Source organism: Pygocentrus nattereri, chromosome 7 (genome assembly GCF_015220715.1).
Source record: "Pygocentrus nattereri isolate fPygNat1 chromosome 7, fPygNat1.pri, whole genome shotgun sequence".
Classification (NCBI taxonomy): Eukaryota; Metazoa; Chordata; class Actinopteri; order Characiformes; family Serrasalmidae; genus Pygocentrus; species Pygocentrus nattereri.
This window is the reverse complement of record NC_051217.1, coordinates 37858908-37877082: the sequence shown is the minus strand read 5'-3', so window position 1 is coordinate 37877082 and position 18175 is coordinate 37858908. Positions and strand designations below refer to the sequence as shown.

Below are 18175 nucleotides of genomic sequence, written 5' to 3'. Positions count from 1 at the left end.
CGAACAACCAGTGGTTCCAAAATGCACTTCGTCGTATTCTTCATAACTTTCATATTTCATAAGTTACATTCAAAAGGTGGGCACCATATGAGGCTGTAACTGTCTTCTTTCCAGTCAAATAGATTGGTGAAGTAATTTTAAACCCTTATAAAAAAAAAGAAGCTGAACTCAAATTTTTTTCACTACTGAAAGTCGACCCGTTTATAAACTACAAACAGATGGCGTGTCTTCAGTGATCTGCTGTGTAAAAAATGATTTTTATAACACAAAAAGAGATGATTTTTGGCTTTCAGCAGTAAATTGTAAGCATATAGTGATATGTGAGACCATAAAACACATGCTCTGTAAATTTGAGGAGAGCTTTACAAATAAAAAAAAAAATAAATAAATAAATAAAAATGTGCATTTACTTCATGCAGTTACTGAATAGTTTACCTTATGATTTGGCCACGTAAATTCAGATGGACAATCTAAAATATACCCTGCAGAATAAGAGGTTAATTGCATGATATTCATTTACTCGTTCATCATTTATTCATGCATCTATTCAGTCAGTTAGATTCCTTAATTGAGCCCGTTTTGACTATTTTTTTTTAGTAGAAATGCATTATAAAGTCTAAACAAGTGAAATATTCTGGTCTCGGTTTCATGCAAATGCAGTGTTTTTGAGCGACTGAATGTGACTCCCAAGGCGCGAGAGACAGTCTCGAAATCAGTCAAAGAAGCTTTTGTCCTGGAGTGTAAAGCAGGCATAATCAGACGACTGTTAGAGCTCAGGACTCCAGAGAAACGTGGCTGTGACTCGTACAGTACAGTGCGGTAATTATAGCTGTGTGCAGTCAGAAGTAGTGGGAGTTCTGGCTGCTCGCGCTGAATGGACTCTTTCACACTCGACATGTTTAGGGTGTCACACTGGAATTAATGGACACACGTGTGTTTATTCATAGATAAGGACAGATTGAAAATGCAAACAGTTTTTGGCGTCTTGCACAGCGACGTTTTATGATGCATTCAGTGATTCAACTGTGTGCATCATTTGCACTTGAATTCAATCTATTACATCAACACAGTTATCATCAAAAGTATGTAAACTGATGGACGTGTTAATTTGGACCAATGCACCGAAGTAGTTCAAAGTGTAAACAAACAGTAAATAAAAAATGTTTAACAATTAAGTATGTAAACCTTAGAAACTTACATGGATTGTGTTATGATCTATTTAATCATAAGGCATTAAATAAGATAGTAATTAAATAATCATTATTTATAAGGTACGTATTATTGGAAGGTACTGTCCAAAACACAAACATATCCAGTGTCATATCATCCTGTAGGCAGCGTCCTTTGACCACTAGAGGATGACCAACACAAACTGTGCAGCAGCAGATGAGCTGTCGTCTCTGACTTTACATCTTCAAGGCGGACCAATGAGGTAGGAGTGTCTAATAGAGTGGACAGTGAGTGGACACAGTGTTTAAAAAACTCCAGCAGCACTGCTGTGTCTGATCCACTCATACCAGCACAACATACATTAACATATCACAACTACATCAGTGTTACTGCAGTGGTGAGAATGATCCATTACCAAAATTATACCTGCTCTGTGGGGGTCCATGGGGGTCCTGACCATTGAAGAACAGGGTAACGAAGTATGCAGAGAAACAGATGGACTACAGTCTGTAATTGTAGAACTACAAAGTGCTCCTATCTGGTCAGTGGATCTGATATAATGGACAGTGAGTGTAGAGACAAGAAGGTGGTTTTAATTAAGTGGCTCTCTTTCCCTCTCGGCTCTGTTTAAAGGCACCTGAGCCAAGACGGAAAGAGAGCCTGTTGCTCTGCCTGCCTATCACCGGCCCTCGCTCCCCAGCTTGGGCACCAGGATTGAGCATGAGGTACAATCTAGATGACTCTCTGTGGAACAGGATGAGAGGGCTTCAGTGTTTGTGGCTCAGGATCTGTCCTCCCGCCGGCTCTCGTGGCTGTCATCAGGGTACAGGGGATGGTCACAGGGTACAGTATCTCTGAAGGCCTAGATGGCCCTTAGGGTTCCCTCTCAGACTTGGCTGCACTGCTGGATAAAACTTTTTTTCACCACAACCGTCCATTTTCTTGTATTATGACTGAGTCTGGAAATGTTCTTTGCTTTTATAAGATAAAAAATAAACATGTGGGGTTAATCTGGTACAAACATGGCAAATAGGGACTATGTTATAAGCTGCTGGTATACCTTTAGGGCTTGGTAGTACTTAGCAAGACACCCACATGACCATTTATATAAACACACTACCACTCATTCTAACGATCAGCACTGGCACTGCGCGGAACTTTAATTATACTGTTCAACTCATCAAACCCACAGTGATATCCTGGAATAGATCCAGTCATCAAACCAAGAACAGGCTGAGTTTATAAGGGATGAAAAACGATCTGGCATGAATCCGCTTGACGATTGAATGAGCATGACATTAAATACGAACTCCCTGACAACTACCTCGTCTGTCACAGCTAAATGAGGCAAGACCATTGAACATTTAGGGACCCTAATAGATGTCATACATGGAGGGATTCCTTTCACATGGTCAAATTCCTGAAACAGGAATACACATCAGGGGACAAACTGTTAACATTGACTGCTAGACTGTGGAAAATTGTGGAGAGTGCCCTTTAGAACCCACCCTGCTAACATCCAGGATACAAACACACTACAAGCTGGCTAGCCAAATGGCACTCAGGGGCAGGAGGTTACAGAACCATTCTTGTGGCCGGAAGGTCACCAGTTCCATCCCCTCAGCTGACAGTATGTGACTGAACGTCCCTTTAGCAAGACACCTAACCCCTAACTGTTCCCTGGGCGCTGTGGATAGGGCTGCTCACCGCTCCAGGTGTGTTCACTGCCCCCTAGTGTGTGTATGTGTATGTGAGTGTTTCACTGCACTGATGGGTTAAATGCGGCGGTCTGCTTCTTCTGTGTGGAAGTTTGCGAATGGTTGTGAAGTAATATCCATAGGCTTATTGTATGTTAGACAACTGCGGCCCCTACTTGAGCTACATCTTCACAAAGCATTGCACTGATTTCAAAATTTCGCTTTCAGTTTGTTCCTGCCCTAAGATGCCCTAAGAGTTGTCCAAGACAGGGTCAAATCTGGCTCCACAAGACTAGAAACAGCCCTGCATAAGACTTCAGTATGTCCAGCCTATAAACTCTGCTGCAGTATCTAATAATGCTCAACATGGCACATCCCTGAGTATGACAGTCTGCACTAAGTGTTATATTTATCCACACCTCTGGCGCTCACTGTAACCTGGCGGAGGATCTTTTATAAGCTCAGACGGAGCTTAAACAGAAAATTGCAGGCTTAATGAAATCATCAGTGTCTATTTCAGAACAAAAATCTACAGCTGCAGCATCATTTACTTCAGTTTTGTGGACAGTTTTTAGCCATTATTGAGACTTTTTGTGCTGGATGCAGTGGGTGTATTTATTAAGAAATATTAGGGGGTCCAAGCACCAAATGTCCTTTGTGTGTTCTTTTTCTGTTATTTCCATTTACCTAAAAAAGTAGTTTAGCAAACAAACAAATTCAACTAATTTTCCACTTACACCAGATGTGGCCGATATGCTACTATATATATATATTTTGTGTACAATTTTTTTTAGAACTGAAGTTACAAGGCTAACATTGCTAAACACTAGAACTCAATAGTCACCCAAACCTTTTCCATACATCCCCAAATCTTTTCTTAATCGGCTTAAACAATGCCCAGGTCTTCACTAAGGCCATGCAGACTTGTGGATGTGGTTTACAACACTGTGAACTATGTACATGAGCAAAGTTTCACCCTGTAGCTGAATTGTGATCCCCCTTTGCATGTACGCATGTCATAAATTTGTCATACGTTTTGGTCATTTTTTTATAGTTCACAGTAAGTCATGCGTTCCTTTAATGACGTTTGAGAGAGGTTTTAGCTATGTATTTATGAAAATGATAAGGGTGTCTACCCTTTGAGTGATGTTTGACTACTGAAGTTGTTTTTCAACCATTTCAAACATACACTGTGTAATGTGTCACCAGAGATCAGACGCTCACGGATTGAAAACACAAGGAAAGTTAACTGGTGGAATCAACGTAGTTAGAGAACAGGTGTGGGTCAGTTCCAAAAAGCACAGGAAAGTAACAATGGTGACCATAACAGACAAGGGCTAATCCAAACGAAGTCCACAAAACAAGCGATAGGTCAAAAACATGAATCCAAGAAGTCAGACAAAAGTGCAAAAGGGCGAAACCAAAAGACAGAGTCAGAGGGAAACAAGCAGATGGTCAAATACACGATAATATCAACAGGAATAAACGCTCAGTAGTTTCACAGGGAAAGCAATACCTCGCAACTAATACTGACTAAGGCCTGGGCTATAAGCTAAACTGTCATAGTCATGTGACAGAGATACAGCTGAAACGTTAGTATTCAGGTCAATGTGGACGCTGATAGGAGCACTATGACCAGTCAGGAGTCATGTGACGTCACTGGGAAGCCTGGGTATTGGAGTCTGAGTCCGATTCTGGGTGCAAGGGAAGTACCTCTGCCATGTGATCCCCCAGTGGATTCTGGGAGATGTAGTTCTTGTCCATCTGAGGACTGGCAGAAAGTGTGACGCAGAGGTGTGCAAAAGTTTGGACACCCATGGTCAAATTATACGTTCTGGTGATTTTTGAAGTGATTTTCTACACATTTTAATACAAAATTACTGTTTATTAACTGAATTTAATGTGGATTGAAACTCAAAAATTATGCTATAAACATAAAAAGTAGCTTGTGCACTTTCTAAGCCACTTCTCCCTCAGGGTCACGGGAGGGTGCTGGAGCCTATCCTAGCGGTCATTGGGCGGAAGGCAGGATACACCCTGGACAGGTCGCCAGTCCATCGCAGGGCAGACGGACAGACATACACAATCACACACACACACTCACACCCAGGGGAATGTAGCATGTCCAATTGACCTAACTGCATGTTTTTGGACAGCGGGAGGAAACCGGAGAACCCGGAGGAAACCCACACAGACACGGGGAGAACATGCAAACTCCACACAGACCATGGCCCTGAGGCGACAGCGCTACCCACCGTGCCACTGTAGCGATTTGCATTCATTTGCAGAAAAAACAAATACATAAAATACGCCATAACTTTTGCACAGGCCACTTTTTATTTACCTTCTCCCCAATATGTGGAATTCAGGAAATAAAGGATGAGGATGTGATGATTTATTTTCGTTTAGAAAATCAATGAAACATGATTTGACCAGATGTGCATAAACTTTTGCAAAGTATCCGCCTCTCTCTCTCTCTCTCTCTCTCTCTCTCTCTCATAGAAGAAAACCTTGTATCTCCAAAATGATAACTTTACGGGAGAAGGAAAAAACATACTTTACTTTTAATGTAAGTCAATGGAACCAGACATTCTTCCAAGTCATTTTGGGCCGTTTGGTTTGGTCCATTCTTCATAAAATTTACAAACAATACAAAGAGCAACAGCCATTTTCAAATTATGTCAAAAGCTGAGAAACAAGTTTTCTTCTGGCAACAGTGATATTGTGTGTGTGTGTGTGTGTGTGTGTGTGTGTGTGTGTGTGTGTGTGTGTATATATATATATATATATATATATATATATATATATATATATATATATATAATGTCATGCAGCACTACATAAGACATCAGCAATAAACTCAAATCTGGATGCCAAACATGATCTGACTGACCGGTGTGTCAACAAGATGCCCCATTTCCTTCATTAACGACTGAGAGAGGAAATGAACACCGGCCACATTGTCCCCACAGACTGTGAGAGTGTGGTCAGAGCCAGTGGAGGCAGTTAGAGGTGACAAATGTAGGTGCTGCCACTCAAACTGTGTCTGTATGAAACATTACAACCTCCTACATGTTACAGCCACTACATCCTGCTCCACATGCCAAGCTCACTGAGTACAACCTGCAGATCAGCTCAGACACACAGAGCAGCAGAACAAAGGACAGCTCATTAAAAACAGCCGAGAACAGCTCGATAACAGAGACGGAGAGGACAAGGGAGGGAGAGAGGAGGACAGGAAGGATAAGAGAGGAGGAGGAGGAGCTGAGGGAAATGATACAGAGGAACATATAGTTAGAGAGAGAGAGAGAGAGAGAGAGAGAGAGAGAGAGAGAGAGGAGAGAAACAGAGAAAAACAGACTAAATGAAAACAGAATGAAAGAGAGAGGGAGAGAGAGATAGACAAAATGAAAACAGAATGAAAGAGTGAAAAAGACAGAGAAGAAGGGATAAAGGCAAATAAAGAGAAAGATGAAAAATACGGTGGAGAAAGATGAAAAAGAAAAAGAGTGAGAGTTACAAAAAGAGAGAATTAAACAGAGAAAGAGAAGGAGATAAGAAGAAATGAGAGCAAGAGCAAGACAGAGAAGAGAAAAGGTGAGACAGAGAGAATGAAAGAGAGACATCAAGACAGACAATGAGAGAAAAAAGATAAAGGTAGAATGAAAGAGACAAAAAGAAAGAGAGGTGAAAAAAGAGACAAACAGTAAGAACAAGAAAGAGATAGAAAGAGAGAAAGAGAAACAGCCAAAACAAAAACAGAATGAAAAACAGAGAGAGTGAGACAGAAAAGAAGGGACAGTGAGGGGGCAACAGAGAGGAAAAGGAGAGAGACTAAGAAAATGAAAGACAGAGAGTGAGAGAGAGACAGTGAGAGAGAGTGAGAGAGATGGTGAGCGAGAATGACAGACAGAGAGAGAGAATGAGAGAGACAGTGAGAGAGAGAATGTGTGAGAGAGAGAGAGAGAGAATGTGTGTGAGAGATTGAGAGAGAGAGAATGTGTGTGAGAGAGAGAGACACAGTGAGAGACAGAGAAAGAGAATGTGTGTGAGAGACAGTGTGTGAGAGAGTGAGAGAGAGAATGTGTGTGTGTGTGTGAGAGAGAGAGAGAGAATGTGTGTGAAAGAGAGAGACAGTGAGAGAGAGAGAATATGTGTGTGTGTGTTTGTGTGTGTTTGTGTGATGTATGAGAGAGAAAGAGAATGTGTGTGTGAGAGACACAGTGAGACAATGTGTGAGAAAGAGAGAGAATGTAAGAGAGAGAGAGAAACAGTGGGAGAGAGAGAGAGAGGGAGAGAGAGAGAGACAGAGGGAGAGAGAGACAGTGAGAGAGAGGGAGAGAGAGATACAGAGGGAGAGAGAGAGAGAGACAGTGAGAGAGACAGTGAGAGAGAGACAGTGAAAGAGAGAGAGAGAGAGACAGTGAGAGAGACAGTGAGAGAGAGAGACAGTGAGAGAGAGAGAGAGACAGTGAGAGAGAGAGAGAGAGAGACAGTGAGAGAGAGAGAGAGAGACAGTGAGAGAGAGAGAGAGAGAGAGAGAGACAGTGAGAGAGAGAGAGAGAGAGAGACAGTGAGAGAGAGAGAGAGAGAGAGAGAGAGACAGTGAGAGAGAGAGAGAGAGAGAGAGAGAGAGAGAGAGAGAGAGAGAGAGCAGGTTAATGCGGGTCTTTATTAAACATTATTATCAGTGAAACTGATAGAACTAAATTGCACACTCGCTGCCCCGAGCTCACCTGCACTGCAGAGTGCTTTAGTGATAAGAGTGAAGTCTCTTCTCCGTTTATCTAATTAATGAACACTCAGAGTCACTTTCGACAAACTGGAACAGTTCCTGATCTCCTGCGGCCTCTGCAGGCCTGCTGAGCGACTGCCAGCGTGCCAGAGAGAAGAAATACTGCATTTACATGCTGCCATGGGAAAAAACCTCTATGCATCATGGCGATACACATCCATGCCATGCAGTCATGGAAACGTTGCCATGGTGACAGCATCACCAACAAAAATGGGTGAGAGTTTTATCAATACCAATTCTTTATTTAAGGTGGAAAAGGCAGGATACTCTGTACTCTTCAACTGTTTGGCACCCACGGCTGCCAAAAAACTATATCCATTTTATTTTACCACGACAGTCAATGGCAAAAGCTGAGCTCTCGATGGAACGTTCTGTCGAGCGCTCTGTGCAGGCAGTGGCAGGATTCATCAAGGTGAAAACTGCATGAAACCTTTCAGTATAACTTCTCTATACAATCAAAGTCTCCCGGTTTCAGCCGTTTGTAACTTTCACAGCTTCTCCACTGAAGAAAAGGTATGCTCGCCTCTTATCCCAGGCCTAAACCAGAAGCAGAGCTCAAGTCTGAGGGAATCTGCATTCCTCAGAAAGCAGCCAAGCTGTTGATTTTAGGAAGATGGTTCAGAAGCTCACCACCAAAAATATACTGAAATGCAGAGACCGGGATTCATGCCTGTTGGAGGCGCCTTTCTTTGGTTTTGTCTTTGGAGGCAGAAGAGTAGGAGAGCGCTTCTGTAAACTAATGAGATTCATTTTTTCCACCAGGTTATTTTCTCCAGCCTCTGAGCTCGACCTGATTGTTCAGATGATAAATAACTGCTTGGTGTAACTTGGTGTTTTCCTGAGAAGGAAAGCGCTCTTTAAAATGACCCGCTTCCCTTAGGATTACATGTAAAATATGTGCTGCCTGGTGTCCACACAGCTTTTCAATGGCTTAGGTCAGTGTTTACTAACCCAGTCCTCAGGGCCCTCAGATGGTCCACAGCTTTCCTTGCTCCCTATGTGTTGTGACTTAGGTTGGAGGAAAAATGTGGTCTGTATAAGGGGCCTGAGGACCGGTTGGGAAATACTGGCTTAGGAAAAGAGAGAAATGAGGCTGTTGTTCCAATTTGTCAGCTGCATTCCCAGTGCACAAAAGAACAAGCACAAGTCTTACTATCTCACAATTAACATTACATAAGTGCCACCCCAGGGCATCTTCTGTTAACCAGTTTGAGGCGGAAATTAAAGCTTCAGCCTTTGGCGGTGAGAAGGCAGTAGCTTTAATGATGAGATGTTTAAACTGTGTTAACTTCCAGATAAAAGCCAGAGTGAAACTGTGTGCTCACCTAACAAGGTGAACAGGCTCTTAAATCAGCATTTGTGACCTTCTGCCTCTGGCCGAGGGTGGAAACTGCACTGGAGAGAAAGGAAGATAAAAAAAAATAAAAACCACTAAAGCTAGAACTCTTACTGAGGCTGAACGAAATGCAATTAGAGTGGTGCAGATTCCAGAGAAAATCAATTCAACCTGTTTAATTGATTGAGTTGTCTGTGAAAGTCCTATAAAACGTATGCCACAGTCATGACAGCCACAGTAGTTCATCTGTCCAGTTAAACTGAAGTTTTTCTGGGTCAGGTTTGCCTTATAGCAGCAGTTTTTCCTTAGTTTTGCTTTCCTTATTTGGCAGCAACAAAGACTCTACAGGGTCTATAAGATGTGGAGCTGCGTAACATGTGACTAAGGCTTTATTACTTCCTTTATAAATATACCACAGTCAACTGTCAGTGGTATTATAACAAAGTGGAAGGGATTGGGAACGACAGCAACTCAGCCGTGAAGTGGTCGGCCACGTAAAATGACAGAGTGGGGTCAGCGGCTGCTGAGGCGCATAGTCCACAGAGGTCACCAACTTTCTGCAGAGTCAATCACTACAGACCTCCAAACTTCATATGGCCTTCAAGAACAGCGTCGAGAGCTTCACGGAATGGGTTTCCATGGCTGAGCAGCTGTATCCAAGCCTTACATCACAATCAGCCCCATAGTTCCAGTGAAGGAACTCTTAATGCTTCAACAGACCAAGAGATTTTGGACAATTTTGTTAGAACAGTTTGGGGATGGCCCCCTTTCTGTTCCAACATGACTGTGCACCAGTGCACAAAGCAAGGTCCAAAAAGACATGGATAAGCAAGTTTGGTGTGGAAGAACTTGACTGGCCTACAGAGTCCTGCCCTCAACCCAACAGAACAACTGTGGGATGAATTACTACAGAGAGGAAAAAAGGAAGGCTTTTAGCAGGAATTTTAAATTTTGTTTTTTTGTTTTTATTGTTGTTGGTAGCATGGCTGTTAGCCGTCCACTGATGCCTTAGGTCGAGCACCAAGCAAAGGCTACGTTCCTGACTCTTCAACCAATCAGAGGCTTGTGTTCCTGACTTGTCACTGGAACAATGCTTCCTTTCTGGTCAAAATGAAAGTACGTCTCTAGTATGTAATGTTCATAAAATACTTTTTATCTATGATGTTGTTTGAAACCACAACTTTGTCAACCTAATTTTGGAAAAAGGGCTAAAATTTTGAAATGCCAAACAGAAAATAATCCAAACTTTTTTCTTTCTGTGTTATCTAGGTAGGGACAGGCAAACAAACTTTCCCATTGGTTAAGCCTTCAGGGGCTGAACGGAAGGCCTAACACAGCAAATTCACCAACTAGGAACTGACAATGGCATCAACCAATCATGTTTCGCTTTTCTAATAAGGCCTTGTGGAAGTCCTAGATATGTCACTAACTGTGAAAATTAAAGTAGTCTTACCAGGTTTTAGTCATATGTTAGAAATGGAAAACAGTCAGATTAACGGCCAAAACAGTTAAAGTGAATCGTCGTTAGCTTCAATAAAAAAAAAAGCTAACATTGTTCTAAAATTCCCTTAGAGGCACCAGCTTAAATTTGCATTATTGTTCCTCATTTTTGACCAGATTTTGACATTCATGGCCCAAAAATTGAAGGCCTAGCTCTAACAGTCATGGCTCGTCACTGGAATACAACAAAATTATACAGTCAGAGCACGGAAAATAAAAATAGACATTTTTGTGATATGTTTACTACCATGAAAACGATCCTTGTAAATAAAGCAGGAGCCAGTGAAACCAGATCAGTCTACTAACACTGATGTGGAAAGCAATAACAAATCGCTGCAGTTTAACCAGCTGGCCCAAAAAACAAATTCATCAGCAGATGGTCGTCATATATCAGCATGTTGCACCGCAGAAAAAACAACTGCAAAACAGCTCGTGCTGCTCCCAGTAGAGTAAACGTTACTGTGCCCTCAGCTATCTGCCTCCCAGAGAGTCTGCGCTGCTCACATACCAACCATGATTACATATCGATTCACTGTGCGGGGACGCTGAGCAGCCTGCCACCTCACCACGCGAGCTTCAGAGCTGCACTACAAACCGGCTGTGTGATTCAAGCTTGCTGGAGCTCTGTTGGAATCAGAGAAACTGATGCATGCAGCCTCAGGAAGCCGAGAGAACGGAGAGAAGAAGCACAGGCTCTCGCTGATCACACAACAAACACCAGGCTAAATATGGAGCCGGTGTGTCATCCTTGGTTTCGCAGAATGTTTTGAAAATGTTCACATATGTCAAATACCCTCAGTTATTAAAGAACACATGTCCTGTTTTTCTTTTATCTAGATTTTGTTTTTCTCCCCAATGTCCACTCATGACATTAGGTGGCCATATGGTCTTTTTTTTAACTTCTTTTTACATTCTCTTAGATTTAATTATTATTAAGTGACCCTTATTAGTGCCACAACGGGGAAATGTCACCTCCACATTGTCACCTCCACATGCAGTAAAATGTCACATAAACACTAGGGGGCAGTGAGCATACTTGCCCAGAGCAGTGGGCAGCCCTATCCACAGCGAGCAGTTGGGGGTTAGGTGCCTTGCTAAAGGGCACTTCAGTCATGTACTGTTGGCTCAGGGGATCAAACCAGTCCCAGGGCTGGTTCTCTATCCTTCAACCCATGAGTGTCCCACTTATTGTGCCTTGAAGACTGATAAAGGCCAGGCTGCAACACTCCTTATGACTTCAGTCTGAATGGGTTGTTGGGGTGTTGTTGGCTGAATAGGCACATATACACAAATTCCTTGGTTTTTCTGACATCACAAAAAAATTATTGAGTCAAATGAGTCTTTTTTAATTGCTTAGTTAAATGCTTAGGGCACAGTCATGGGTTGGACCTTAGGGAACCAGCCCTGTGACAGGAAGGTGGCCTAGAACAAGACACCTAATCCCCAACTGCTCCCCGGATGCTGTGGATAGGGCTGCCTACCACTTTGGGTAAGTGTGCCCACTGCTCCCTAGTGTGTGTGTTCACTTTTGTGTATGTGGTGTTACACTGCATGGATGGGTTAAATGCAGAGTTGAAATTTTCCCATTGTGGGACTAATAAGGGTCACTTAACTTTCATCGGGTTTCCATATTTTCATACTGTGAACCTGAATAGTCATCCGTTAGAATTTCACATTTTTGTAGGCCATGCAAGTATGTCCAGCCATTACTTTAACTTTATATTTTATAAATTTTTAATTTAGGTTTTATATTTAAATATCCATGCTCTTATTAGCATCTACATTTTAAGTATTTATTTATTTCCTTGCTTAATATTCTTTGTTTCACTCATTATTTTTTATTACACTTCCATTTCCATCCTTTAACATTTGTTCATTTGACTAATTTCTACACATAATAAAGTATGCCTCTTTTTAAAATTACCATGCTGTGAAAAAGTAATTACCCCATCTGGTAACTCGATCAACCAATTAACTAGTTTAACTGATGACTGAGATCAATCAAACTATAAAACACCCAGGCTTGATTACTGCCAGCTCTGTTGAACCTAAAATCACTTAAGTGAAACCTCTACCACAACATGAAGTGAGCTAAAAGGTCTCAACAAGAAGCACTGCAATATGAAGGAATTCTAGAAATTCATGGTAAAAGGCTTACAGAGCCATGTCTAAAGTTCTGATTCTCCAGTGTATCACAGTAAAAGCCGTTGAAATTTAAACTTGTAACAGTAGCGAATCTTAAGAAAAAAGTAGCTAGCCCACCAATTTTTTTCCAAGAACACAACAGCTCATCAAAGAAGCCATGAAAGAACCAATAGGAACATCTAAAGAACTACAAGCCTTGCTCTCCTCAGATAAGGTCAGTGTTCATGACTCCACCATTAAACTGAGCAAAAATGGCATCCATGGGAGAGTTGTGAAGCGAAAACCATTGCTAATCAAGAGGAACATAAAGGCTCGTCTCACATTTTCCAGAACACCTTGATGACCATAAGGACATCACACCAACAGTAAAACATGGTGGTGGTAGTTTGATGGTGTAGGGGTGCTCTACTTCGTCAGGGCCTGGGTGCCTTGCCATAATTGACAAAGCCACAAATTCTGCTTTCTGCTAAAAATATGTAGGAGAATGTCTGGTCATCAGTCCATGATAATCAAATCATGTGGCAAGCAACAAAATTATGGTTTTGGAGTGGCCTAGTCAAAGTCCTGACTTGAAGCCTTTGCTGTCATGCTGTTGCAGGACCTGAAACAGGCGACTGCCCTCAATGTGACTGAATTAAAACAATTCTGCAAAGAGGAGTAGCGACAATACTCCCTCACATTGATATGAATCAATGATCTCCAGTCATAGTGTTTGTTTGTGGTTATTGCTGCTAAAGTGGTCCAGTTATTAAGTTTGTGGGTGCAATTACTTTTTTCACTGAGTTGATAGAGATGTGGAAAGCCTTTTTCCCCCTCAATAAATAAACTGTTCATTTAAAAACAGGATTTTATGTTTCCTTATGTTATCCTTGTCTTAAATTACATCGAGGACGAGGATCTGAAACTATTTCATTTGACAAATAATTGAAAATAGAGGAAATCAGAAGGGGCGAATACTGTCTCTTGGCCTAAGAAACCTGCAGCAGCATGGAAAAAGTACATTGGTCATGTTAAGGAGCATGACATTCATTTGAATTTCATATCTCCCTGATGTTTGATTCAGTCCACAATAATGAAATCAAATATATTTTTGTTATTAATATAATCACAATGATTTTAATGAGAAGGACTGCCAGAGTATCATTAGCTGGCTAATTCATCACTGCTATGAGGAGGCTTGAAGCTAAGCTAGCTAAAGCATGGAGTCTGCGAAGCTCGTTTAATGAGATGATATGTCGGCATGATTAATAATCACTGTTATACAGTAGTCATCAACAGCAGACCTGATTAAAATTCAGTTACAATAGACCCAAAAATGGATTACAGCTTTTGAGAAATGTAATCTATCATCCACAACACAGCAGCAGCGAGAAAAGGCCTGGAGGACAAAAGGTACAGCAAATAAACAAGAAGTAAACAGATCACGATTTAATCAAACCTAATTAAGCAGAACAACCTAATCTCGTCTCAGTACAGAATCCAGTTTTTATGTAAATAAATGGCTGGTTTCAGTTCATAAATGCTAAGGTCCAGGTCTTCTGATTGAGATTTGAAGCCAATTAGAAACTTGATTCCGTCTCAAGTAATGAGTGAGTTTTTGGTACTGTGACAACACACAGAGTGCACCAGGTTCACAAGTTCATCAGCAACAACAATACACTCAGTCAAGCCTGATGGAACAATGCATTACCGGGTTGATGCCCCATCATTTTTCATGAACAACTGTTTGACGTCACTGTTTAACCCCTTAAAATCCCAATATTACATGCTAAGGCTTATTATTCAGTAACTATAGGTACTTCTGTACAAACTGGCTGCGCTATTCATATCTTATAGAAGTGTGGGATAAAACTTTAGGCCTGCTGATGGGCCCAAATTCAACTTGGCGTAGTTGGATAATGAAATTTTGGTACATGGAACTGACATGTCAGTGACCTCACACGCTCATCTCCTCTTTCAAATGCAAATACTGCATTCACAAAAGAGGCCAGGAAACCAAGGCCAAGAGGCCAGTTCCAAAATCTTAATCTGGGGCCGTATGACAGAAACTTCTTAACTCTGAAATCTTATCTGTTTAGTCACCATGGCGACTTCAGTTAGGACTGAATTTAGGACAGAGGCTATTACAGAACAACAGGCCATAATTTTGTGCATTAACTCCAGATAAGAAAACAGTATTAACATCCTAGACACAATCTCCTAAAATCAGAACAACCCCAGAGGTGTCTTCATTTCTGTTTTAACCGTTTGTTTCTATCGTTTTGTGCAGTGACAGGCAGGACAGTTCGCTATAACCAGCTAAATTTATCTTCACTGAAAACTGTGCTTTGACTTCAGTGTTTTTTTCTTGAGTTTTAAAAGCTCAGACTCTGCAACCACAAATTCCAAGACCGTTTTATTACCAAAAGCGTTTGGGAAATGATGACTGAAACTGGAGAGCAGCAATGCCCTGAAAAACAGCAGGGGGCGCTCTCACAATATTCTTTACTTCAAGTTTACCGCACTTTCTTTTACCGCATTTGTACATCAATAATGGCAGCTAATGTTCGCTGTCGTTAGCTTGGTAGCTTTCTTTTTACATGTTTACATTTCAGCCCTGCATGTATGGTCAGTTGCAAGGTAACAGCCATGATAGTTGATTGTCATCTTCAATCAAGTAAGTTAAGATTCCCCAATAATATTTTGAGAAAAAAAAGTCATAATATTTGCAGGATAAAGTGGGCTAACTGTAGGGGGGCTGCCATAATATGTTGGGGTCTTGGTTGGTGTACTGGAGCTGGAGTTCCACTCACTCCCGTGTCTTACTGGATCATTTTGATGATCATCCTCACTGTCTGTGAAACTTCATGGCCTCTTTGAATGGTGCAGAGATTTAGCCCCCGATTGCCGTGTAGACGACCCTGCTTGTGATTCTCCTTCAACAACACAGACAGACAGTTTCCTCCGAGTCTGTCTGGCTCTTTATTCTATACAAACACAGTTTCCTGCTCAGCCGTTTCTTATACTAATAACAGGCTGGTGCTGATGTGCAGGAGAGACAGGGAGACTGAGTGCTTCTTTATGGGTGAATCGATATGAAAGTATTACTCCACCATCTCATCGCCCCTCATTTAACATGAGGAGGTGCTGCCTTCACTTTGCAAAGCCTTTGGACACAATATTGTGACCTTTCCTGGTATTAATGCCACTGTAATATTGTAATTCTACGACTTCTTTCAGAAATATTATGACATTTTTCTTGAAGTCTACTATTTTATTTTTACAAACAGTGGCCCTAAAATGCCGTTGTATATTGGTTCTTATCCTTTACATCACTCAAGTTGTTAGGCAACATTGATTTTATTGTTGTTGGACTTAAAAATATTGTACATAATGAAACTATCAATAATCACTTTGCCCTGATTGATCAATTTTGCCCCAGCCCTAATGAGTAATAGCCCTAATTATAAGAGATGGAAAAAAGCACTTACACTTAAATTCTTTGTATAATTGCATGGGTCAAATATAAACACAAGCATTCAGAGTGGTTTGCTGTTCACAAGAAACTTAGCAAGCCACAATCGTTATTACATGAGGTGGTACAAACAGCTGCCTGAAGACTGAGACATTGTTTTATGGGTGTTTTATGGGAAGATTTGTGTTAAAAAGTATATTTTTCAATCAATTCATGGTGCAGAGGTACATGTAGAGCATTGTAAGGCAAAATAATTCATAGAAAACTTCTATTTTCCAATATTATAGCATCATCAATGTCACATGTAAACTGAGAAGATATGTGTAGGTTACTGGTCATTTTGGATAGTACATAAAATGGCTATATTTATGTTGTACACATCACCCCTGACGCCGTCACCACTACGGTAAAGACATCACATCAAACAGCTCTGAATGACTTTGCTTACATGTCATCTATTGAACTACTGTCAACAAGCAGCTTGAGGTAAATTCGAATAAACAACATTAAAAACATCACTGGCTCTCTGTTAATATCTAATAATCCAAAAAATATCAGAAAAAAGCAAAGGACCCTGGCGATAAGAATGTCACGCTCAGCTTATTTTAATTACATTTTTTCTCTTCATTTACTTTAAAAACTCTTTTGTAATTGGTTTTAAAGACTTAAATTAATCTTTTACAATAAAGTGGTCACATTAGCGGAACATCTTTTCAGGCATATTAAAATTAGTCTACATTACGTCTGTAAGGTCTAAGGTGTCTGGGCTTTGTTGATGGAAAGATCATTATATTCCTTTGCCTACAATTTGTCTTGTTTATTTGTCTTTTAGCCAATTGAGGCCTGAGCTACATGAGTGTAGAACCTCATTAGAAACAATAAACCTGCTCAAGAGGTCAGAGGATGCAAAATGAAAAGCACAGTGCTGGAAGAGAACACTGGACATGGTGATGCTGTGACCGATATTAAGGATGAGTGAAATGCTGCGATATTTATTTTGTCTGAAGTTTGCAAACAAGTTAAAACAGATAACGGTAACACTTTCTATGAATGTTACGTTTGTAAGCACATTTATAACATGTTACAATGCATTCATATGACATTATAACCATGGTGGATGAAATCACTCTGGATGGTGAGGTAGAGCCTGATGAGTGATCTGATGTGTGAATCATGTCGCTGTTTTAACTCTTTGTTGGAATATGAAGGCCAAAAAGCAGAGCAATAATATTAGGATTTTATGTGATGTTCCAAGCCGAATTACTCAGTGATGCTGATATCACAGCTTCATGATGTCACACTAGGTAGTGAGGGCCGGGTCTGCTGAATGGTCTGACATGTGTATCATGTCTGTAGCTTAAGTTGTTCTGAAGTTATAAAGGCTAGAACTAACCTTGATGTTGGCTCGCAAATTGCGGGTTTTGGGTTAAACAGAATTTTCCAATCACTGTTTTCTGTTTTCACTAGCATTTTATATACTGTCCCAACTTTTGGTGAAATTGGGTTTGTACAATCATGTGATTGAAAGTAATTCAGTCTTGATTGGAGCACCAATCAACCAGTTGCAGATCAAAAATGTTCCCGTAACTGAAAGGTGGGTTAATTTATAATGGACTGTTTGAGGGGGTGAAGATATTAACAAACGGCTGCTTTTGGACTCACATAAAGGCACCAACAAAATAAAGGACTTTCAGTCAACCAAACGCCAACACAGCAACAACTACCATAATGTTATGTTGCTTCTGTGGAATAGTAAATTCAGCTGGGTGCACTACCATCAGAGTTAATGGGTAAAGTAGCAGGACCATCACTGTCACATTAGCTAGAGAGAGTAGGCACAGATGGTGGGAGTGCCACTCCATTACAGCATCCACTCACTAAATAAATACACAACAAAAGCGTTTAGTGCTCTCATTACTAACTGATGGGACAGAGCTGGACACCAAACATGTCTGAACATCGCAGAATCTTCTACAACCTGGACATCAGACTGAAGGCAAGGTCATCTGTGGCTTTTCCACAGCGATGCAGAGACAGCTGCTTTTTCCAGATGCCCATGGAATAGCCTGTAAATTAGC

General features: G+C 41.0%; 1 protein-coding gene across 9 annotated transcripts in view; it reads right to left on the bottom strand.

Moving 5' to 3' along the window:
* The window catches only part of gramd1bb (GRAM domain containing 1Bb), a 217938-nt gene that overhangs the window by 171057 nt on the left and 28706 nt on the right, over window positions 1-18175 (bottom strand). The gene's annotated exons all lie outside the window — the stretch shown is intronic.